This window comes from Phragmites australis, chromosome 7, assembly GCF_958298935.1.
Source record: "Phragmites australis chromosome 7, lpPhrAust1.1, whole genome shotgun sequence".
In the NCBI taxonomy this organism is placed as follows: domain Eukaryota; kingdom Viridiplantae; phylum Streptophyta; class Magnoliopsida; order Poales; family Poaceae; genus Phragmites; species Phragmites australis.
In genome coordinates, this window is record NC_084927.1 from 14,343,757 (window position 1) to 14,367,874 (window position 24,118).

Sequence of the window (24,118 nt, forward strand, 5' to 3'; positions counted from 1 at the left end):
TGGGCACCTGGTATTTCAAATTTATAATTACATCCAAAAGAAATCCTTAAAAGGATTGTAACAACGAGACAACTGAAATTTTATAACTCGTATTGAGAAGTGGAACAAAAACTCATTTTTAGCAGCAGAAAAAATATTACACTGGTATAACCGTATAATGTTTATAACAAATGCCAGATCTACAAACAGATACTACTAAAAAGTGTGCCACGCTAAAATACTTTGCAATTCTACAGGGAGACTTAGCTTTTGTGAACTACAATAATTTGTTAGGAAGCTTATTCAGGAGAAAAAAATCAGCAATCATATAGAAACTATACCTTGCTAGTGCAGGATATCCAAATTAACACAACATATGATTGGGGAAGTTCTGAACAAGAACCAAAAAGAGGACATCGGCAATCAGCAGTGATATCTATGGAAAATTTTATTCAAGAGCACAATAAGCACTATATTTCAGATCGTTGAGCCAAACCTCAATTTGAAATGTTACAGGCTATGAGAGTTCAGCAGCAACTAAACAGGGAATAGATGGTTTGAATAGTTAAGGCCCTGCCTACGCAATTGACCATCTACAATAATAATCAGAGCAAACGAACTCGATCCGGATAGTAACTTGTCGGTGACATGGGAACCAGGGGTCTCCGAGTCTCAAGGCCAGAATAGCAGAGTGCCACGTGGCGCCCTCCCTCGGGGGTTATCTCCCCGAGGTCTGAGAAGACCAAGTTACTGGAGAGGGTACTCGGGGCCATGAACAGTAGTACTCAAGTTCCTCGATGATCCGAGAAGACCAAGTTCTGAGAGAGGGTGCTCGGGGCCATGAACAGTAGTCTCCGAGTACCTGAATTCCCCAATAACTAAGAAGGCCGAGTTCCGGGAGAGAGTGCTCGGGGTCATGAATAGTAGCCCCCGAGCACCCGAGTTCCCCGATGATAAAAGAAGTTAGTTCCGGGAGAGAGTGCTCGGGACCGTGAACAGTAGCCCCCGAGCACTCGAGTTCCCCGAGGACCCGAGCAGTCAAGTTCCGGGAGAGAGTGCTCGGGGCCATAAATAGTGGTCCCCGAGCACTCGGTTCCCCGAGGACCAAAAGAGGGCATATCCGGGAGAGAGTGCTCGGGGCTGTGAATAGTAGTACCCGAGCACTCATAGTTCCCCGAGGGCCTGAGAAGTCCTTCGCCGGTGGTCCCCACAGGGGCTCAACGGTGAGGTGTCAACTGGTGAGAGGCCCGTTGCCGCATTTAAGAGGGCGCGTGACCTGTCACTTCCAACGACTCCCCCCAAGCTTGCTGTCAGTCCCTGCCATGGCCTGACAGGGAGGCGTGGGGACATTTAATGCATGGGTCCCATCACGCGTCATCTGGCGCGCCTCGCGATAACATCGCAGAACTCGAGCACACCGCCTGCCACCCTGCTGTGTCAGGCCTGCTCTGACCGAGCGGGCACGCGGGGCTGCTCGATGGCTGCCCGGTGGGCCCTCCCCGCAGCACTCGCTGAAAAGCCGAATGATGACGAACAAGACTGGACGGGGGTGCGTTTTCAACTCTTCCCGTCACCTCGCGCAGCAGCCCATGATGGTTGTTTTTTATTTATGACGTCTTGAAACTCGCGCCATCCTTTCTGGGTACGCTACCGCCCCGTCGGGTATATAAGCGGGGCGAGCTCCCCGGAGAAGAGGACCGAGGGACAGAGACCAAAAAAACACCGAAGACACGGAACACACCAGACAAGTCTCGAAGAACACAAGATACAGAAGACAGAGGCTTGGATCAACTGAAGAACAAGGAGCACGAAGCTCTAGACTTAGACAAATATTCTTGTAACACAGCAGATCCTCAGAGAGACATTCTCAGAGTATTTATAGCATACACACAGGAGTAGGGTATTACGCTCAGTGCGGCCTGAACCTTTTTAAAAATCCCCTGAGCATTTACTTCCCCTGCATCCGATCATTTCACCCCACCTGCACCTCATTTACTCCCATTTATTTCACCTACGAAGCGGGTTCAGAATCATCCCCCGGCCGAATCTCAAAGGGGGTCCCTCCGGATCCCCGCTTGAGGAGTTCACCCTCCGACATAACTCTTAGCAAATAAAAAAGAAAAAAAGTGTCAAGGAAGCAAGGAGGAGACGCATATGAATTTTGAAATAAGGTGGTATTTGATGGCGGGGCAGCAAGATCCATAGATTTGGAGGAGTAGAGAAACCGATTTGGAAATTGACGAAGCAGGGGAGAGGGATTATTGTGTCAGATGCAAATGGCGAAGCAATGCGAGTAGCCGATGCAGGCAGGTCATGGGAGCGCACGGCGAGGAGGTCGGAGATGATGGAGGCACAGAGTCCAGATGCGTGGTGAGGGATTTTAGCGTGGATTGCGGCGGATGTTGGCACGTTTATAGGAGGGGTACGCAGTGAGCGTTGGTGGGCGCGGGGTTAATTGCGAAGGGCGATCGGATCGGACGCCGCGCGAGGGAAGAAGTGATAGTGACAACGTGTGAGGGAGGAGCGATGACTGCGAGGAGGGGATGCAGATGTGGGGAGGGGAGGAGTTGGGTAGACGGGTGGTGCAGGATTGGGCGGTTTGAGACGAACGACGAGCCGGGCTCGGGGAGGGGAGCAAGGGACGGACTGGACCCACATGTCAGCGCAGCGGTTGGGAGGTCCAAGAGAGGGAGAAGACACGAGGAAGGCACGACATCGTGCCTAGTGCTGAAATTACTACATATTTTTTAAGTAGTAAATATATCATGGTAAAAATTAATAGTTAAAGTTGTCTTTTGTGGACATATTTGCCATTGGAGCAAGTATTTGACTGGATGTTAGTACATGGAAAAAAAGATGACTCGCTCGATCCGATCATAAACATAAGTTATTTTAGGTTGGGCATCGTATACGACATGAAACTTTGACCATTATTTTTAGAATATAATATTTTAAAAGATATTATAATCATAAAAATAATTTTTCAGTACGAATCTACTAACATCAATTTAACGTTGTTCATCTTCCTAATTATTTATGCATTGATGATCAAGGTTTGAAGAGTTTGACCGGCATGAATCTGAAACAACTTACGCTGCGAGTATGATTTTTAAGCAAATAGTCACCTTGCGACAGCCCATCCAAAACTTATATATAATAATCACCAACTTGTTTCAAAAAATTCTCGTTTCTCCACATGTCTATTCACTGTGTCGTCAATCATGTGGCCCGTTCTGATCGGCCATCGGACGACCCAAATCCAGGGTTCACTTACCGATCGAGCCGATGGTAATCGAAAATTCACGGTTACCGTGGTAACCGATCGAATATTTAAAAGAATTTAGATAAAATTTATTTGGTAAAATTTGAAATTTAGAAGAAAAAAATCACGATTTTAGCCGTTCGGTAACCGATCAGTTTGGACGGGTTACTGAGCGGTTTTTGCAATTTATCGAGCGGTTTTCTCGAATTTTTCGTATTGTTGGTAACCGCTCGATTTTCTCGGTAACCGCTTGGTTTTCTCAGTAACCGCTCGGTTTTCTTGATTTATCGAGCGGTTTTCTCGATTTTCAGTGAAGATAAAAAAAACCCAAAAATTATCTCAATTTTGTAAAATCAATAACTAATTCATTTGAGCTTCAAATAAAGTGAAACAAATTTTTTGGTTTTCTTGTAATATGATCTACATGATAAAAGTATTTATACTCATAAAAAAGTTCAAAATTTTCTGTGAGAAACTGTATTTTTTAAACCAAGTTAAATGCATAGTTTACTCTTTGTTAATTCAAAAATCATGAAACTAATTTTGTTAGCCTTCTTACATGATCGTATGTCTTTTAAAAATATATAAACTCATGAATTAGTTATTGTAACATGCATGATTATGTAAATATGTTGCGACTAGATTAATTCATAACTGACCCATCACACCTCAAAAATGAGTGAAACCACTTTCATTAGCTTATTTATACTATGATTTACATAGAAAAATAATAGTAGACATGAAAAAGTTAATTACAGTGCTGTTTCTTAACATATTCACTTTATGCTTGTAAACTTTGTAAAAATCATAGAGAAATTAATAAATTTCTAAATAAAGTGAAATCAATTTTAAAGATTCTTTTAAAATACGTTTTACATAAGAAAAATATGTGTTTGTATGCTAAACTTTTCCTTAACATGAGTTAATAATTGAGCCGCACACTTTAATTTTATTCTTTTTTTTCAAACTTCCTCCCTATAGAATATGATGCAAACGACATTATTTTTGAAACATTTTATTCAAATTCGGTTACCATTCGGTTTCTGAAACCGAACTGGACCGAGAAGGTCGGTTATCGCGATTTTTGAGCGGTTACCGTCGGTTTTTTGAACCGTGCCCAAATCTCGCGCACATTCCACAGGAGATGTTCCTCACCCTCCAGAGAGAGAAGATAGAGCGGAAATTTGACTATATGTCTTGAAATTGACGATCTTTGATAAATATTCAAAATTGATCGGCCTTTGATTATACATCTTATAGAAATTAGTTTGTAAAAGAAAAATTATTAGGTATTGTAACTAGACCCACGTACATTAAAAGACTTTTTTTGTCCTTATGCAAAGAGGGGAAAAAAACCCTGATGTACCTATCGGGCTGCAAAATTTTCTCTACTGTGTCACGAGGTAACGCGTGGAGGCCGGTGGGTGGAGCAGGCTGTGAGGATAGGATCCTAAAAGAAAGGTGAATTAGAATATTTAGAAATTAATAACTTTAAAATTTTATAAAATAAATTTATCTTAATTTATATTTAATATGCTCTATGTTTATCTGGTGTATATACTCTACCGCTCAATAGTATTGTAACCTACTCTAGCAAGTTTAATTGTTAAATTATAAATATGAAAACGTAAATAAGGTAGAGAGAAAATTTTGGCACAGGGGATTTTTATCTCATAGTATCAATGGCACAAATATCACTTTTAGTCCACGTTAGAGCTCCACCAAGGATATGCTCTCGGTAAATACCTCAACCTAAATGCCTCAAAGCCACCAAGCCACAAAGGCAATACCTCAAGCTAAATGAGCCACTAAACCACCAAAGCAAGATCTTACCATTAGCCTCTCTTTGGAGCTTAAGCCAGGAAGGCAAGGGTCTCTGCGTCTCCATACACGTGTCTTGCCATCACTCCATATTAAGTAGGAGAGTCAACAAGCTTGAGCCACCAAGACTCAAGATACTGGCGAGTCACCAAGACTCTAAGGCGCTGGCGTACCTCTCGATACAAGCTCGGATCACTCCTTGGTTCACTCTCTAGGTAGCAATCATCTAGAAACACTCTCTATAGGCCTAATAGCACTAATCACTCACTAATCTATGTGCTAATTGCCTTGGATAATCACTTTAAGAACTTTGGTGGCTTGGATATATTCTCCAATGTATATGTGTTTCTCTTGATAGTCACACCTTTAAATGACTGAGTGAAAGGGTATTTATATCCTCAAATTCGCGCACTAGCCCTTAACCCAATGACTCGGAAAAGCTGTTAACACCAAATTATCCGGTGACAATAGTAGTACAATCACCAGATAATTCGGTGAGTACACCATCAGAAACTAGCCGTTGGATTCACTCAGAGTCATCCTAAACAACAGACCTTCCGGTGAGTTAACTTTACTCAAATCGTGCCACTTCTTCTCTGTGTAAAACACTCCGGTGTAAGCCTCCAGTGCACTTCCTCTTCACACCGGAAAATCCGATAAGTTAAGCTTCAATCTTCAACTCCTGACACATTCTTTGCAAGAAATGCTCCGATGATGATGCTCTGGTGTACACAATCATTCACCAGACCATCCGGTCACATGATCTCCATTCTTCAGCACTTGGAATCGTCTCTGCAAGAATTGCTCTAGTGCTTTATAACCTTCATCACCGGACTATCTGATCAGTGCACAGCTTATGAACTTTCCCTAAGAATACTTCGATCTGCATCATTTTCATCAACACCGAACTATCCAGTGGCTGGCTTTATCTATTTTGCTCTTTTTTGCATATAAAGCTCCTGTATTTACACTTTCTTCTACACCAGACTATCTAGTGAGGGATTTTCTCCTGAGACTTCTCCAATTCAATCAAACTTGGTCCCGGCTGCGGTGGCTTCTTTATGTATTGTATCCGTGAGACCTACTAAAACATATATTTGAAAACATATTAGTCTCATTGACTATATTTTCATTAATCACTAAAATCACATACATGCCTTAAAAATATTCCGCTACAATCTCCCTAAGGGCATGCTTGCTACAATCTCCCTTTTTGTGATTGATGACAACACAACCAAAGTAAGTGGCAAATAATAAATGATACTAAATTATAAAGAGTACAAGATCATACCACATTGTTTGGATACATGTTCTTACCACTTAGTTCCCCTTTGTTGTGGCTCCCCCTTTCTTTATTGTCACTATCTCCCTTAAATGACCCATCCAAGATTTTCTCCATTTGCATGCTCTTGATGCCAAATGTAGATGAGTCACCCTTTGTCAATCTTGGGTTTGTCCCCCTTTGTGAGTCTTGGCATCCCTATGCATCTTCTTTCTCCACTAGGCATACCTTTTGATCATCTTGTGTCTTACTTTGTCAACAATCTCAAAATTGGCTACAAACACATGTTGAACTCGAGAAAGAGCGTTAGAGCACATGGGAGAGAGTTTCATAAATCATTATCCAATAAAATGATATCAATTAAAGGGATACCACTTGTAGGGATAAAATTTTAAAAATATGGTACCAATTAAAATGAAAACACATGGATCACAATTCATGAAACTCACATAATATGATTTAAACTTCTCATATATGTGTGCATATATATGATAAGAGAGGCATATGTACAACTAGACAATATGTCAAGATAGAAGTTTAAGCCATATTATGTATGGAGGTAGCTTAAATGAATTAACAACGATACCAATTGAAGCTTTTAAGCATTGCATACCTCTAGAGACTTGTTGATCACTCCATGAGACTACAAAAGATATTACATGAAATACACGTTAGTCTCAAAATCACAACCTATAGGATATGCTCCCCTAAATACGTACATACAAGTGTTGAATACTTATGAGATATGCACTTGTCATTGATAACAATAGAGAATTTACTCTATAGATTAGACTCATGGCTCATAAATGATATCAAATGTAAGACTAGTGACATGAAAGAAATCTATCACTAATAAACCATGTAGGATGCTCATAGATTAGAGGAAAGCACAAGCAAACTACCATATGAAAAACCCATACTAGGTATTGCAATAAATTGAAATAAGCATGTGTAATCCTAGACAAGGCAAAGTAACTAGATACAACACAAAATACATGAACAAGAATCTAACTACTATAACCTCTTTTACCTTTGGATGGGAGATGTTAGATATATGATGATCATGATCTTTATTAATGCGTCTTAACTTGTACACTTGGCTTTTTTGCTTGAATCTTCACCTTATTTTGTGTGCCAAGTGTCCAACTCCCCTAACTCTTAGGCTTCAAGTTTTATTTGGAATCCAAATCGATTAGGCTCCTTCATATTGATGATGACTCCTTTAAGCACCTAAATGGGTTGATTGCACCCCCGCTCCTTCCTCTCAACCTTGTGTGCAATCATCTTACCTTCGTTCTTCTCTTTGAGCTTGTAGTGGTTTCTCTTGGTCTTAGTCTTGATCTTCTAGTTGGGCTTGATGTAGATGTTCAAGGTCTTGTCAGAGAAGTTCAATGCTTTCTTCTTCGCCTTAGTCTCCTTCTTGACTTGCTTGCATTAGAAGGACTTGTGGCCTTCTTGATTACACTTGAAGCATGTCACGGTGGATCCCTCTGCAAGCTTGTTCACCATGATTGCACAGTTATCTTGAGAAGATCGGACATGATTCTTGCCCTTTAATCTTGCCAAGTCCTTCTTGAGCTTCTCCTCTTATTTCTTGAGCTCATCATTTTCTTGTGCAATGAGATCATCATATATTTCTACAACAACATTCTTAACACATATCTCATTGCAAAGCGCTGAGCTAAATAGATCAATTAAATCATCGCAAGAAGTGAAAGCATCTACCTTAAGATTGAAATTAAATAGAGAGGTAGATTGCTTCAAAGGGACCTTAGTTTGAGATTCAATGCCCTCAAGTTTTGTCTTAAGTTTTTCATGCTCCTTGTTTAGCAACTTGAATTTGCTAACTAATTGTTCATAATTAGAAATAAATGTATCATAAATGTCATCTAGAGCATTGAATTTCTTAAGTTCTTTAAATTATTTCTTAAGAACCCTTTGTTGCTCATTTATCAAAACAAAAGAAGTTTTTGTTGAGAGGGGGAATCCTCATCAGATTCATTATCACTTACATCGCTTTTCATACCTTTGGTCACAAGACACTTGTGTGATAATGACTTACGTGATGACGACCTTTAGGAATAGCTTCTCTTGGAGGAGTGAGTGGCGAAGCTCTCATAACTTGAGTTTGAATCTTCATCTTCACTCACGTATGTTCCCATGTTTGCAAATACTTTGGCTCTTCCACTTGTCTCACTCTTATTCTTGTTTTTTTCTCTTTGATGTGATCAATTATTTTGATCAAGTCTTTCATGGAGATTCGATAATCAATCTTGGCATTGATCTTCTTGATGTTCTTCTCTACTTAAGAGATGAGCTAGGCGACATCAGGATCCATTTCTTTATCACTTGATGTGCTTTTCTCATCATCTTTATTGCTCTCTCCATCTTAATTTCCATCTCCATCCTCTTCGTTTGAGCTTAACTCTTACTCTTTCCTCCTCATCTTTACCTTCATGTGTTGACATGGTGCTTGCTTGCTTGTGAGAGTAAGGTTCTTAGCATAGGATGAAGAAAAAGCTTCTACCCCTATGTTCATGGTCATCTCATTGGCAGTGATCTTGCCAAGCATTTGACTTGGAGTCATCTTCTTGACGTCATAGATGATGGAGACTATCAACTTTTATTTCGGAAGAAGAGCTTGAAGTATTCTTCTCATCACTTGATCATCATCAATTTGCATCAAACCTAACACATTGATCTCATTGACAAGAATATTCAAATGTGAGTACATGTTATTAACATTTTCATAGGGTAATTATTTGATACTATTAAGCTTAGTCACAAGCACATGATATTTCTCATTGCGCACATCCTTTGTCGCCTTCATGTATTTCAATAAGACTAGTCCAAATATCATGTATATTGGTGAGAGAATAAACACAATTAAATGCATCAACATTTAAAAATGATAAAATGATACTCTTCACTAATGCATCTAATTAACTCTCCTTGTTGGTGATGTGGTGTCTCATCCCTTCCTCGGTGACCCTCCAAACATCTAAATCTCGGGGTTATAAATAACAAGGCATTAGAATTTTCTAACGGGGAATGTTTGTGCCATCAAAAAGTGAAGCACTATGGGTATTCATCCTAACCGTGAATGTCATAACCCTAGGTGGTTAAACCTAATCAAGAGCACGAGACTCTAATACCAACTATTAGGATCGGTGACGTCCTAAGAGGGGAGGTGAATTAGGACACTTAGAAATTAATGGCTCCAAAACTTCGCAAGATAAACTTATCTCAATTTCTACCTAAATGTGCTCTACGTTTATCTAGTGTGTCTACTCTACTGCTGATGAGCCCATGGCTCCTTCGAATACGATCAATACCACCAATAATCCTCAAATCATACAAGGTACAATTACAAGAGCACGTGCATGACAATTAGACCACCAGGTGAACTCGTTCCTTGTTGTTCGTGTTTCCTTGGATGGATTACCACTAAATTCTTGTGATGTTTTATTGCATAGGAACGTGGGAGAAGCACCATAACCTTACTCGGACATCACTCCTTGAAGGACAAGTCTACTTGGACTCAAGGCTGAGCTCTGGTCGTGGTCATGGTCGAAGTCGTGATCATGGTTGAAGTCGAGTTCCAAGACAGCACGTCACTAAAATGGGCATAATTCTCTCATACGAAGTCCATTTTAGGAAATCTTGGATATTTTGGAAAGCTTACGACGAGTCCTTTCTAATGGATATGAACTCGACCAGATATTCTTATAGTTTAGTTAGATTCAAAGGAATAAGGTGTTGTGTCACCGTTTTGAACCCTGCCGGGTTTTGTAATCGTGTCGGAGTCGGAGTCCAGGTTGTGCACGCCTCTCTCCACGGTTGCACAACCTTAGGTCGACATCCTCACACCCCCCTATATATACACAGTAGCCATCGTAGTTTAGGCTTGGGTTTAGCTTAGATTATTCTGTTTAATACAGTTTTGCCGTTTATCGGTTTGTTGAACCACAAACTCGAGTGCTTCATTGGTAATTAGTAATATTCAGATTGCGGCTACCTGTTCTTTCTTGTGTTCTTGATTCACTTGTAGGAAAAGTCTTCTTGGTGAGGTCAATCACGTTTTGGCACGGTTGATAACCACGGAGTAGTGGTGTAATGATTGCGAAGGTTCTTGATATGTTCTGATCGGAGCCTTTGGATCATCAACATCGAAGCTCCACCAATCAACTTATCATATTACCTTTCGAAAGATCGGGCAAATACGTATCAAGTGGTATCAGAGCCTCGATTGCCCATTAGAATCTTAGTTATCCCTTTTATTTCGTCGAGTTCCTTTACTCAAAGTCCAGAAAATTACCCAAAAAAAAGGATTTAGATCTTAGTTTTCCGCTGTCCAAACCACTTTGTGCTTTTCGCAATTTCATCGGTGTCTTGTTGCTGATCGAGTCATCGTGTTCTAGTTTCTAGCGTCGAGTCTTTGCTATTTTAGTCGTCAAGTTACTCGGCTTGCCTAGTCTGCTATAGCCGAGTTTGTGTCCCCTCGGGTCCCAACCACTCACTCCAGCCACTCACTCGGGGGTCCTGATCACTCACTCCGACCACCCCTCGAGTCCCGACCACTCACTCCGACCACCCACCAATCACTACAATCACCCACTTGGGGTTTGACCAGCCACTCCGACCACCCACTCGGGGTCCAACCAGTCACTCCGACCAACCACTTGGGGTTCGATTAGTCACTCTGACCATCCAGTCATTGTCCGGCCAGTCATTCCACCCACCTTCTCAAATCTGACCACTTAGTCGGAGTCGTCCACCTTCTCGGATTCGACCACCATAGCCGAAACAGAGATAACCAGAGTTCAGAGGGAGAGAGAGAGTATTTTTTATTACCTTTATACCCCTGCTCTCCGAAAATTTGTGACCCACATGCCTCACTGGTCTTAGAAAATGCAGTAGACGAGTTTTGAGTTTGTGTCACATTCGTAAAAAAAAAGAAGAAAGAAAAGAAAAGAAAGCAAGAAGCAAAGGAAAAAAAGAAGAAGCAAAGAGTGCCAAAAAAGAGAGAGAGTATTCAAAAAAAAAGGAATCAGTTCTAGGAACGTGTTTGGGCCAGCAACTGTGTCGAGTACTGTGGACTTTTATTCAGCTTTGCTAATCTGATTTCAACTATTGCTATTCCTTGCTACTAAATATTATCTGTCCAAGCTACACATTCTCTTGATCGGAACAGTTTCTCCCCTTGCGACTACCTCACTCGCACCCGATAAGGTATCACGAACCAGCCACCGGTTGTGCCAATTGCATTGTATGGTAAGAACACTTGCAAGAGCATGGTAAGACGTTTGAGAGTGTGTGACTCCACCTCCACCACCTAGTGGTCGATAGGGATAATATATTTTGTTATCTTCTGTCTACTACTAACCATGGCAGGTGAAACTTCAGATGCGAAAGAGTGTATTTTGAGAGAAGGACTCACAATGTTGTTGGATGATCATCGGTAAACTATTAGTGACGACATTGACAAGAAGCTTGCGGGAACCAATACCGCATTGCAACGACTCAATAAAAGTATTGCAATACTCAATACATGATTTGATCGATTAGTTAATCTTCCACCGAACAATGGTTGACTCAATCCTCATGTTGCAGCTCATGAACAAGAAGAGTCCGTCGCGGATGAAAAAAATTTGAGGCAAGAACATGACGCCTTTGATGTACGACAACGAAATCAATTGAACTTCAACCGTCAAGGTATGAGAGGTAATTATTTTCAGCAACATAACCCATGTGTTAATGATGATCTATTTGCTAAGATTAAGTTTACTATACCATCTTTTGCGGGTGCTTATGATGCTGAAAAGTATTTAGATTGGGAGATGACGGTCGAACAGAAGTTTAATGCTCATTTGGTTCTTGAAGTGCATAGAGTTAGGTAAGTCACTAGTGAATTTAAAGATTTTGCAATCATCTGGTAGAATAGAGTTTGCATCGATGGATTAGCGCCTACGATATGGAATGCTTTCAAGGTTGCTATGCATAACAAATTTGTTCCACCCTCTTTTAAACGTGATTTGCGTAAGAAATTGCAGCGCTTAAACCAAGGTGATAGATCTGTAAAAGAATATTATCAGGAGCTAAAAATTAGTATGTTGCGTTGTGATATTATTGAGGACAAAGAGGCTGCAATGGCACGCTTTTATGGAGGATTAAGGCGTGAAATTCAGGGCATAGTTGATTACAAAGAATGCGATAGTGTTTCTAAATTGTTCCAACTTGCATGCTTGGTAGAAAAAAATTACAGGAATGACAACAGAGGCCAAGGAACAATTTTGGAAGCTCGACTTCTTCAAAATCAATGCCGGGTCAAGACAAAAAAGCCCCACGATCAGCTCCACGGTCTGCTGCCACCTTCTCGAGTAGGGCGCGTTTAGCAATACTCTCAACACCATCACACGCTCCTGAGGTAAACAAATCCGTAAATGTGCAGGGTTCAGCCAAGAGCTCTTCTTAGGTTGCCTCTACAGGCTGATCGACCGAGATTTCATACCACCGATGCAAGTGAATGGGCCACGTCATGAAGGATTGCTCAACTCAGTGAGCATACATTGCAACAGAGGATGGTGGATATGTAAGTGCTAGTGATGTTGATGATGAATATACTCTTGCAGCAACCTTGCAGGTAAAGAGGACGAACTCGAGATGGATATCGACCATGAGGAAGAATTGAGTGCAGTTACTACGGAGAATTATAGAACACTCATTGTGCAGCGAGTGTTAAGTACTCAAATGGAGCAAGCGGAACAGTTACAACGCCATAATCTATTTCAGATGTTCCTCATAGTCAATGACTTTCGTGTTCAAGTCATTATTGATGGAGAAAGCTGCAAGAATTTGGTAAGTTCAGATTTGATCAAGAAACTTTTCTTGCCGACAAGAACACATCCTCATCCATTCCACATTCAGTGATTCAACAATAGCGGTAAGGTTAAGGTAATGCAAACAGCTAGGATGTATTTTTCTATTGGTTCATGCCATGATTGTGTTGATTTCGATGTAGTTCCCATGCAAGCATACTCTCTTTTGCTAGGGCGACCATGGGAGTTTGATACTGATGCAACACATCATGGTAGAAGTAATAAGTACACTCTTATGCATAAATGAAAGAAAATAATTTTTCTACCTTTAACCCCTGCTGAAATTGTGAAATGTGAACAAGAGATAGCTGAAAATAAGAGAAAAGAGCTGAAGAATGAATCTGAAAATCAGCAAGTAGCGGAAAAAAAATTTCCACCCAAAAAGGAGAAAACAACAACTTCTAAGTCTAATGGAATTAAACTGAAGGGATGTGTTATGCTTGCCACTAAATCTGATCTTGCTAAAATTTATGATAATGAGCTACCATGCTTTGCTTTGATATGCAAAGATGCTTTAGTTTCACTTGAGGATATATCTACATCTTTGCCTCCTGCTGTTGCTAACTTTTTCCAGTAGTTTGTGGATGTATTTTCAGCTGAGGTACCCCTGGGATTACCACCTATTCAAGGGATTGAGCATCAAATTGATTTGATTTCAGGACTTTGCCAAACCGTGCTGCATATAGAACCAATCCGGAAGAGACTAAGAAAATTCAACGACAAGTCTAATATCGTTTGGACCGCGGGTATGTACGAGAAAGTCTTAGCCTTTGTATTTTTCCCGTTCTTTTGGTTCCTAAGAAAGATGGTAGTTGGTGTATGTGTGTTGATTGTAGAGCCATCAATAATATTACTATCAGATATCGTCATCCTATCCCTAGGTTAGATGACATGCTTGATGAATTGAGTGATTCTATAATTTTCACTAAAATTGACTTGCGAAGCGGATACGATCAGATTAGAATAAAACTTGAAGATGAATGGAAGACTGCATTTAAAACTAAGTTTGGTTTGTATGAATGGTTAGTAATGCCTTTTGGGTTAACTAATGCACCTAGTACTTTTATGCAATTGATGAACGAAGTTTTACGTGCTTTCATTGGAAGATTTGTGGTGGTTTATTTTGATGATACCTTGATTTACAGCAAGTCACAAGAACAACACTTTTATCATTTACGTGCTATTTTTAATGCTTTGAGAGATGCACATTTATTCGGTAACCTCGAAAAGTGCACCTTTTGCACGGATTGAGTTTCTTTTCTTGGCTATGTTGTTACTCAATAGGGAATAGAGGTGGATAAAGCAAAAATAGAAGCCATAAAGAGCTGACCGATCCCTAAGACTGTTACTCAAGTAAGAAGCTTTTATGGTCTTGCGGGTTTCTATCGACGATTTGTGTTGGATTTCAGCACAATTGCTGCTTCATTATACAAGTTGACAAATAAAGGGGTAATTTTCAAATGGAGACCTACACAAGGAAAAATATTAAATTTGTTGAAAGAGAAACTTACCCATGCTCCATTGTTCCAACTCCCTGATTTTGGTAAGACCTTTGAACTAGAATGTGATGCTGGTGGAATTGGAATTGGAGGTGTGCTAATTCAAGAAAGGTAAACCTGTTGCTTATTTCAGCGAGAAATTAAGTGGGTCAAGTCTGAATTATTCCACTTATGATAAAGAATTGTATGATTTAGTTCATATTCTTGAAACTTGGCAATATTATCTATGGCCCTGATCATGAATCACTGAAACATATTAGAAGTCAAGCTAAACTGAATAAACGACATGCTAAATGAATAAAATTTATTGATTTGTTTTCATATGTTATAAAACATAAGAAAGAAAAGGACAATGTGATTGCTAATGCACTTTCTACACATTGTACCATGTTATCTCAACTTGATCATAAGATTTTTGGTTTAGAGACCATTAAGGAATTATATGCTGCTGATTTAGACTTTAAAGAAATGCTTAAACATTGTACAGAAGGGAAATCATGTAATAAATAGGTGCTGAATGACGGATTGCTCTATCGTGCTAACAAGCTATGTATTCCAGCTAGCTTTGTTCGTTTTTTGTTGTTGCAGGAGGCGCATGGAGGAGGATTGATGGCACATTTTGGAGCAAAGAAGATTGAAGATGTGATAACCGCTAATTTCTTTTGGCCAAAGATGAGACGTGATGTCGTGCGCTACATGTCACATTGCACCACTTGCAATAAAGCTAAGTCTCACTTAAATTCACATATCCTTTACATGCCTCTTCCTGTTCCTAGTGTACCTTGGGAGGATATTTCTATGGATTTTGTTTTAGAATTGCCTAAGATAATGAGGGGGAGGATAGCATATTTGTAGTTGTGGATCGATTCTCTAAAATGGTACATTTTATATCTTATCACAAGAGCGATGATGCTACAAATATAGCTGATTTGTTTTTCAGGAAAATCGTTCAACTACATAGTTTTTGAGTTACTTTTAGAGATCACTTTGGAATAAATTGGGGACAGAGCTGCTATTTTCTACGACATGTCATCCTCAAACTGATGGTCAAACAGAGGTCATCAACCGCACATTATCGACCATGTTGCGGGCAGTTCTAAAGAAGAATTTGAGGATGTGGGAAGAGTGTTTACCACATATTGAATTTACTTACAATAGGTCGGTACACTCCACCACCAAGATAAGTCTGTTCTAGGTAGTGTATGGATTTAATCCCCGTGCTCCTATTGATTTACTATCTTTGCCTACTTTTGAAAGACTTAATTTAGATGCTAAGAAACGTGCTGAGTTTATTCTTAAATTGCATGACACAACAAAAAAGAATATAGAGAGCATGACTGAAAACTATAAGATTGCTGGAAGTAAAGATAGGAAGGAAATAAAATTTGAACCGGGTGATTTAGTTTGGTTGCATTTGAGAAATGATAGGTTTCCAGAACTAAGAAAATCAAAGTTGATGTCTAGAGCTGATAGACCATTTAAGATAATCGAGAAAATTAATGACCATACAAATTGGACCTACCCTCAAATTTTAGGGTTAGTCCCACGTTTAATATTTTAGATTTGAAGCCATATTTGGGAGAAGAAGATGAGATTGAGTCGAGAACAACTCCAATTCAAGAGGAGGAGGATGATGAGCCCATGGCTCCTTTGGATACGATCAATACCACCAATAATCCTCAAATCATACAAGGTCCAATTACAAGAGCACGTATATAACAATTAGACCACCAAGTGAACTCGTTCCTTGCAGATCGTGTTTCCTTGGATGAATTACTACTAAATTCTTGTGATATTTTATTGCATAGGAACATGGAAAAAGCACCACAACCTTACTCGGACGTCACTCCTTGAAAGCCAAGTCTACTCGGACCCAAGGCTGAGCTCTGGTCGTGGTCGAAGTCGAGTTCCAGGACAGCACGTCACTAAAACGGGCATAACTCTCTCATACGAAGTCCGTTTTAGGCAATCTTGGATAATCTGGAAAGCTTACAATAAGCCATTTCCAATGGATATGAGCTTGACCAGATATTACTTATAGTTTAATCAGAGTCAAAGGAATAAGGTTTTGCGTCACCGTTTTGAACCCTGCCGGGTTTTGTAATCGTGTCGGAGTCGGAGTCCAGGTTGTGCACACCTCTCTCCACGGTTGCACAACTCTAGGTCAACCTCCTCACGCCCCCCCTATATATACACAGTAGCCATCGTAGTTTAGGCTTGAATTTAGCTTAGATTATTCTATTTAATACAGTTTCACCAACCTCAAACTCAAGTGCTTTATTGGTAATTAGTAATATTCAGATTGCATCTACCTCTTTTTGCTTATGTTCTTGATTCACTTGCAGGAAAAGCCTTTTTGGCGAGGTATTGATAGCATGAATACCACCCCTAGTCTATGTTGGAGCTTCACCAAGGATATACTCCCGGTCGGCACCCGATCATGACTCTTGAACCACCAAGCCACCAAGACAAAGCTTCAAGCTTGATGAGCCACCAAAGTAAGATCTCGCCATGAGCCTCTCTTCCGGTCACTTCCCGTCGTGATCACTTCGGAGTTTGAGCCGCTAAGGCAAGAGTCTCCATGCCCCTGTACACATGTCTTGCTACCGCTCCACACTAAATTGGAGGATCAACAAGCTTGAGCCACCAAGATCTAAGATATCAGCGAGGCACTAAGACTCCAAAACGTAGGCGTACCTCTCGCTACAAGCTCAGATCACTTCTTGATCCACTCTCTAGGTAACAATCACCTAGCAACACTCTCTCTAGGCCTAATAGCACTAATCACTTACTAATCTATGCGCTAATTGCCTTAGATGATCACTTTAAGCACTTTGGTAGCTTGGATGTCTTCTCAAGTGTATATGTGTTTCTCTGGGTAGCCACACCTTCAAATGACTGAGTGAAGAGGAATTTATATCCTCAAACTCGCACACTAGCTGTTAACCCAATGACTCAGAAAAGCTGCTAACCCCGGATTGACCGATGACAACAGTAGTACAATCACCAGACAATCTGGTGACTACACCATCAGAAACTAGCCGTTGGATTCCATTCAGAGTCATCCTGAACACCAGATACTCTGGTTGATTGTTCAACTTCATCACCGGACCTTCCGGTGAGTGACTTCAGCCAAACTGCACCACTTCTTCTTTATGTAAAACACTCTGGTGTAAGCCTTCGATGCACTTCATCTTCACACTAGAATATCCGTTGAGTTAAGCTTCAATCTTCAACTCCTAACTTTCCCTGAGAATACTCTAGTATGCATCTTTTTCATCAACACCGAACTATCTGGTGGCCGGCTTCATTTGTTTTGCTCTTTTATGCAGATAAAGCTCTGGTGTGTACACTTTCTTCTATACTAGACTATCCAGTGAGGGTTTTTCTTTTGTGACTTCTTCGATTCAATCAAATTACATCTCGACTACTGTGACTTCTTTATGTATTGTATCAATAAGATCTACTAAAAATATATACTTAACAAACATATTAATCACATTAACTATATTATCATTAATCACATAAATACTTTAAAGATGTTCTACTATAATCTCTGCATGTTCGCTACCTAGCGCAATAGCCGGAGGGTGCAGCACACGCGACGGCCAGCAGGCGAGGAAGCGCGGCGGTTCGGAGGGCGCAGGACGCACGGCTGCAGGCGACCGAGCACGCGCGGCTGCACGGCCAAAGCTGCAGCTTCTTCTCAAAATTGTGGCACAGCTCCTTGCCGGATTGGTGTTTTAGGTGAGCTAATTAATCACTTTCGTTTGATTTGGTGATTTTGTCTCATGTATGTATGGTTAGTACCAGATTGTGGCCACCGAAAACAGCAGCGGTAATAGAAAATATTGCGTCTAAGCTTCAGGATAGTAATTTATCTCGAACATTTGGTTAATGCAAATTGTAATTTGCATGGACCATAAGCTATAATCTACTGGAACTGTGAAGGCAAAATCAAACCAAACTCTACCAGTAAGTTTTGGTTTTATCTGTGAAGGGTAAACTTATTTATTTATAAGGTTATTTGTTTCCTATTTATAGAAGAAATCCTATAGATATATAATCAAACTATGTAATTAACTTTAACATATAATCAAAATCTCACTAATTTTAGGACATATAGTCGAATTTCCCTTGCGGCTCAATAGCGTGCCTGCAACTTCCGTCTCCCACATGCCACCGGCGGCGGCGCGCCCAAGGCAGTGCGAGGCTGTCTTTTCGAGCGTGCATGCGTCCAAAGCAAGAAGAGTGCGGAGCGGAAAGCAACGCGTCCAACCAAAAGACACCCGTCCCTTCCGGTCCTCCACTCCACGGTGAAATCAGCGAGTGAATCCGAGGAGGAAAAGAAAAGAAAACCAAAAAAAGAAAAAAAGAAAAGGGTTCCCTGAAAGAAGGCGAAAGAAAGGTTTGTCTCTCTCGCCGCGCGCATCGGAACCAGCGATATTCGTTCCTCCCGTCGCCGTCAAAGGTTATGCCCGGCGCCATGCATTGTGCCCCTGCAGTGCAGTGCGTGTCACTCTTGTGTGTCGTCCCATCCCATGTTAGTGCCAGGCTCACTGTTATCCGTCAGTTCATTAATAAAATCACAAGATTAGAAATTGCATTTCTTGGCTCATTCAGTCTTAGTGGATTCCCAAATTCCGATGTTCCAACCCGTCCAAAATGAGTAAATTAACCAGCTAAATAGATGCATTATATTAGTAAGAGTGTAAGACATATAACTCCACCCTACAATTCTCCATTTCTAGCCCACAATCCTTTTACATACATACAAACACAGTTCTCCAAAAGGGCGAGCAAAAATTGGTGAGCTCAGTCCACATGGACCCTACTTGGAAGGACGGAGCCCATGAACCCTGTCACTCGGAGCCCACCACCAGGCCCCACTCCCAGCACCACCATCACCTTCCCGCCATTTTTGACCGTTGCCGCGTCCGCCGCCGGTTCGAGCACGTCCACCGCCCACCTCTCAAGCTCCTCCTCGAGGAAGTGTTCCGACGCTGTGGCAAGCGCCTACGCTGCATCATCAGCAATACGAACCCCTGCTCGGTCGAGGACCCCGGCGAGCTTTGCACGGATGCCAGCCGTGGCGTGGTGAACGCCGTTGGGACCTTCGTTGTCGATGGTGACGACGCAGGTGGCAACGGACTCGAGCAGGCCGTGCGGGTGTTCGAGCTCGTCGGGGCCACCTTCGTGGGTTATGTCGCTCGGAATGTCTTCGTCGTCGTCGGTATAGTCGGCGCAGAGGTTGATGTTGAGGTCGAGGCCACGCCCGGCGTCCTGCCGTGGCCGCTTGCATTCTCTCTGTGGTGACTCTGTATTCCTCTTGAGAATGACGGACGACGTCTCGTCATCTGACCGAAACCGCAGGCTGATAACGTCGCTTGCTGCACTCGTGAACTTTGATGTTATCAAGACGATGACAGAGCCGGAGAGATCGAGTTCTTGGCCGAACTTATCCTTCAAGGAACCGCTCTTCGACGCTGCAACGAGGCAGTCGACAACGTCCTGCGGTGCACGCTCCACGTTGTCAATGACGAGCACCAACTTCTTGCAACTGATCTCGGACGCCCTCGAGACAACATTGGAGCAGAAATACTCTGCACAGCTGAACTTACACGGATCAGCGTGGATGACGCGATCAGCCGAGCCGCAGCGCGTCTCGGCGATAATCGTCACCGCGCGCCGCTTTGCGGCGTGGTCGCTCCCCTTCACGTACAGCCATATGCCCTTCCCACCGTCGCTACCGCAGCCGGCAACTGCCTCGACGATCTGTGTGACCACGGCGCCAGGCTGCCACGGGATATTCTTGCGCAGCCTCTGCTCCAGCTCACGCTCCGCCGCGGAGCCATCATGGCTTCCTGGTGCGTGGCCGTCGGATGTCGCCGAGTCCGAGAGCGGGAGGCTGCCGAGAGCGAGCGTCGTCCCCACGCCCTGGCACCCCGGCTTCCTCAGCAAGCTCAGGCCCCACCGAGGCAGCGGCGATGGGGACGGCGGCGACCACTGGCTTGTCCTGCTCTTGGCGTCCAACATCAGTCCTTCCAAGCCCAAGAAACCTGCAACGCTTGGCTTGCTCTGGCTGCTCGGCAACAAGCAAGAGCCTGACCACCATGGGCATGGAGCAGAGCACGGATCAGTGCACAGGTGAAGCTTCCTGCACAGCATGCTCCATTTCCTCTTCAGCTCGATCAGATACTTGTCCTAAATCATAAAAAACAATCTCAGTTAAACCATTATCTTGTTAAAATCGATGGATCTTGGGCATGGCAAGAGCACTCATTGATCTGATCTGTTTCTCTTGCCTTCTGAGGTGTTTGATAAGCCGGTGACCTGTCCGGCAGCAGGCAGGCAGGGAGGCTGGCATGCGGGCCCTGGACGTCAGCCTCTACCTTCGCGAGCGACGCCTCCCTCTCGTAGTTCTTGCTGCACTCGGTGCAGAGCACCAGCTTCTCTTCCTGCTTGTCTCTCGGAGCAAACGCCATCGTCTCGGTGGCCATTGCAAAAGGACTCTGGGTAAACTGCTGCAGTGTCATCATGGCCGGTTGTACCCGTGTTGCACTCGCACTAGACAGGGACAAACAAAGCCATGTAAGCACATCCACACTAGCTAGCACTAGTACAAGGCCATGACAAAATTTCTATTATGAGAACTGAGAGATCAGTACTTGTCACACAAAATTAGAAAACAAATATACCAAGTTTCATGTTTTTTTTGTTTAAAGATTGAATAACTTTCTGCGAATTTCCTTCTATACATTAGCATAAGAGATAGGTGTTATGAGTTTTTTTGTTGAGCAAGGTAGCCAAGAAGGCAAGAATAGGGCAAGGAATGATAACGATATAATTGAAGCTAGCCAGATATATATCTGATCACTAGATTTTTTTTCCCTGTACATAAATGTGATTGATCTTGTGAAGGCAGCATCATTGCAAGGAAAATGGTCGCAACGCAGCATCGGATCAGTCCGACGCGTCCACCCACTGGCCACTGCACTGGAGTACCAGAAGAGCGCAGCAGGAAGCCAGCTAGGCACTGTGGCTGCATCAGATGAAGCCCTTTTTTTTGTCAGGCAGAAACTGATCAGCTCAGTTGATGGGATCTCTGCGGCAGTCCAGCAGAGGCAGGGAAAGAAAAATGCTACCACCCCATCCCCCAACAACAAGCATTCTTTTTGCTTCTTCCTCCTCTGATCAACTCTGCGAGCTTCTAGTTTGTTCACATGACAAGAGGTTCCCCATTAATGGCTGCTAGGAACTAGTGTAGTATGTGCTGGCTCATAGGGAGATTCTTGCAACATGTATGATCTGACCAGCTCGTCCATTTGCTTGTTCTGGACACCAAGACATCAATGCCGCAACAGTGAGCATGCACTGAACAGAGCAGCTAGCAGGAGGAGACCAAGAATGCAATACAAACACAAGCAGAGACAGAATATGACACAGGCAGGGCAGAGGTATCGTAGTAGGCTAGTAGCTAGTAAAGTAGAAAAGTACTCACCTTGGGGAGGAGGACGAGGTGGAGGAATGGAGATTGTTGAGGGCCAGGCCCGTGGCGCCACCGGTGGGGACCACGACGGCCTGCAGGGCCCAGGCGGACTCAAGTGACGGCGGCCGCCGGCGACGCTGCTGCCATCGTATGTACGTCTTGTAGCTCGCGGTGGCCACGAGCCAGGCGCGGCCGCGCGAGGCGCTGAGGTCGTCGAGGAGGCGGCCGAGCTCGGCGACCATATGCTCCACGGGGCTGTAGGACGAGGCGGTGTGGTGGTGCTCGGTCCCGCCGGCAGGCGGCCCCTCGTCGAGCGCCCACCGCAGGTCGCCGACGAAGATCACTAGCCCGCCGCTGCGCTGGAGCTGGACGGCGTCCACGCTGCGACGGAGCTCAGCGGCCCTGGCGTCCACGTCAGCGCGGCTCATGAGCCGGATGTGGACGTAGGAGAGCTGCAGCTTGAGGAGGTGCGCGCCGGCGAGCTCCTCGGGAACGTCGCTGCGCTCGAGGCGCCGCAGCAGCTCGCCGGCCACAGTCTCGGCCATGGACACCGAGTCGCCGACCACCACGGGGTTGCTGCGCCTCCCCTGCTTCCGGACCATCACCTCCAGGACCGCCCGCACGTCCTCCTTGCAGAACAGGGCAGCCATGCCGCCCGGGCCCGGCGCGGCCAAGAACTGCGCAGCCCACAACCCGAAGCCGCCACCTTTGCCGCCGGTGCTAATGCTGGGGTCGACGAAGAAGTGTGGAGGGATGGCCGCCGGCAGCGTAGGAGGGGACGACGACGACGACGAGGGCGGCATGAGCGCACTCTCCTCCTCGAGGTTGCTCTTGACGGTGGCGCTGGAGAAGCCGGCCTCCCGCATGACGCGGCTCACGCTGGGGTCGTCGAGGATGGAGATGACCAGTTGGTCCAGCTCCACCTTGATGGCGAGCAGCGGCTGCTGCTGCGCGGTGGCGGGCATAGGCGTTTGCGGCGGCGGCTGCTGGAGCTCGACGCATCCGCGGCGCTGGTTGGCCTGCGCGCGCTTGAGCGCGGCGACGAGCGCGTTGGAGAGCGTGGGGCTGGGCTGGATGAGCGACGATGCGAACGGCGGCGCCAAGGACGCCCCCGACGGCGGCGAGGGGGTGGGCAGACGGTTGAGCGCGACATTGAAGCAGAGCTCGAGCGCGCGGCACTGCAGCGGGTGCGCCGCGGCCGGCGACGCCTCCGGATGCGACTGCAGGCAGGCGCGCTTCAGCAGCCCGTACGCTGCCGCCGGCGACGGGGCGCATTGCGACGACGCCGGGGAGGAGAAGAACACCGCGAGCGGCGAGCACGCGGCGGCAGGTCCGGTCAGCAGCGCGAACGCGACGTGCAGCGGCGTGACCTGCGCATGGCCCCGCCTGCGCGCGAGGGCGAGCGCGAGCTTGAGCACCGCGGCCGCCTCGGCGGTGAGCGACTGGTGGATCGTGTAGGCCCCTGCCCGCATCCCTCACCACCCCACCCCACCCCGGCACCCCTCCCCCAAACCCTTGTGTCTCTCTCGCCTTCTTCTCCCTCGCAACAATGCAATGCAATGCAGGGGAAGATGCCTCCCTCACTCCCAGCACCTACCTACCTTCCTCGGTCGAACGTTGGGAGGCACCGCAGCTCGTCCTCTTCTCTCTCTAATAGATAGCTCTTCTTGGCAATGGAGGTGTGCGTACATGCCTAGGTCGGTTGGGATCCGGTTCCTCTGCCTTTACGCACGTAAAGGCAGAAAGGAACAGTAGTATGCGTGGTGCGCTGCAGTGCACTTATATCAGACGATTTTAATATAGCACTCTATTGGTCATGGAAAATTCTATGCTATTTTACTGTAGCCCAGTTGCTATAGCAATGATATCCATGGATCTTGCTCATCTATTTCCAATCTAACGACTCAC

The 24,118-nt window shown here is 44.2% G+C and overlaps 1 pseudogene; it reads right to left on the reverse strand.

The window, feature by feature from the left end:
* Window positions 1-19,477: 19,477 nt before the first annotated feature.
* On the reverse strand, window positions 19,478-23,684 carry LOC133923449 (protein SMAX1-LIKE 4-like; annotated as a pseudogene).
* Window positions 23,685-24,118: the final 434 nt, after the last annotated feature.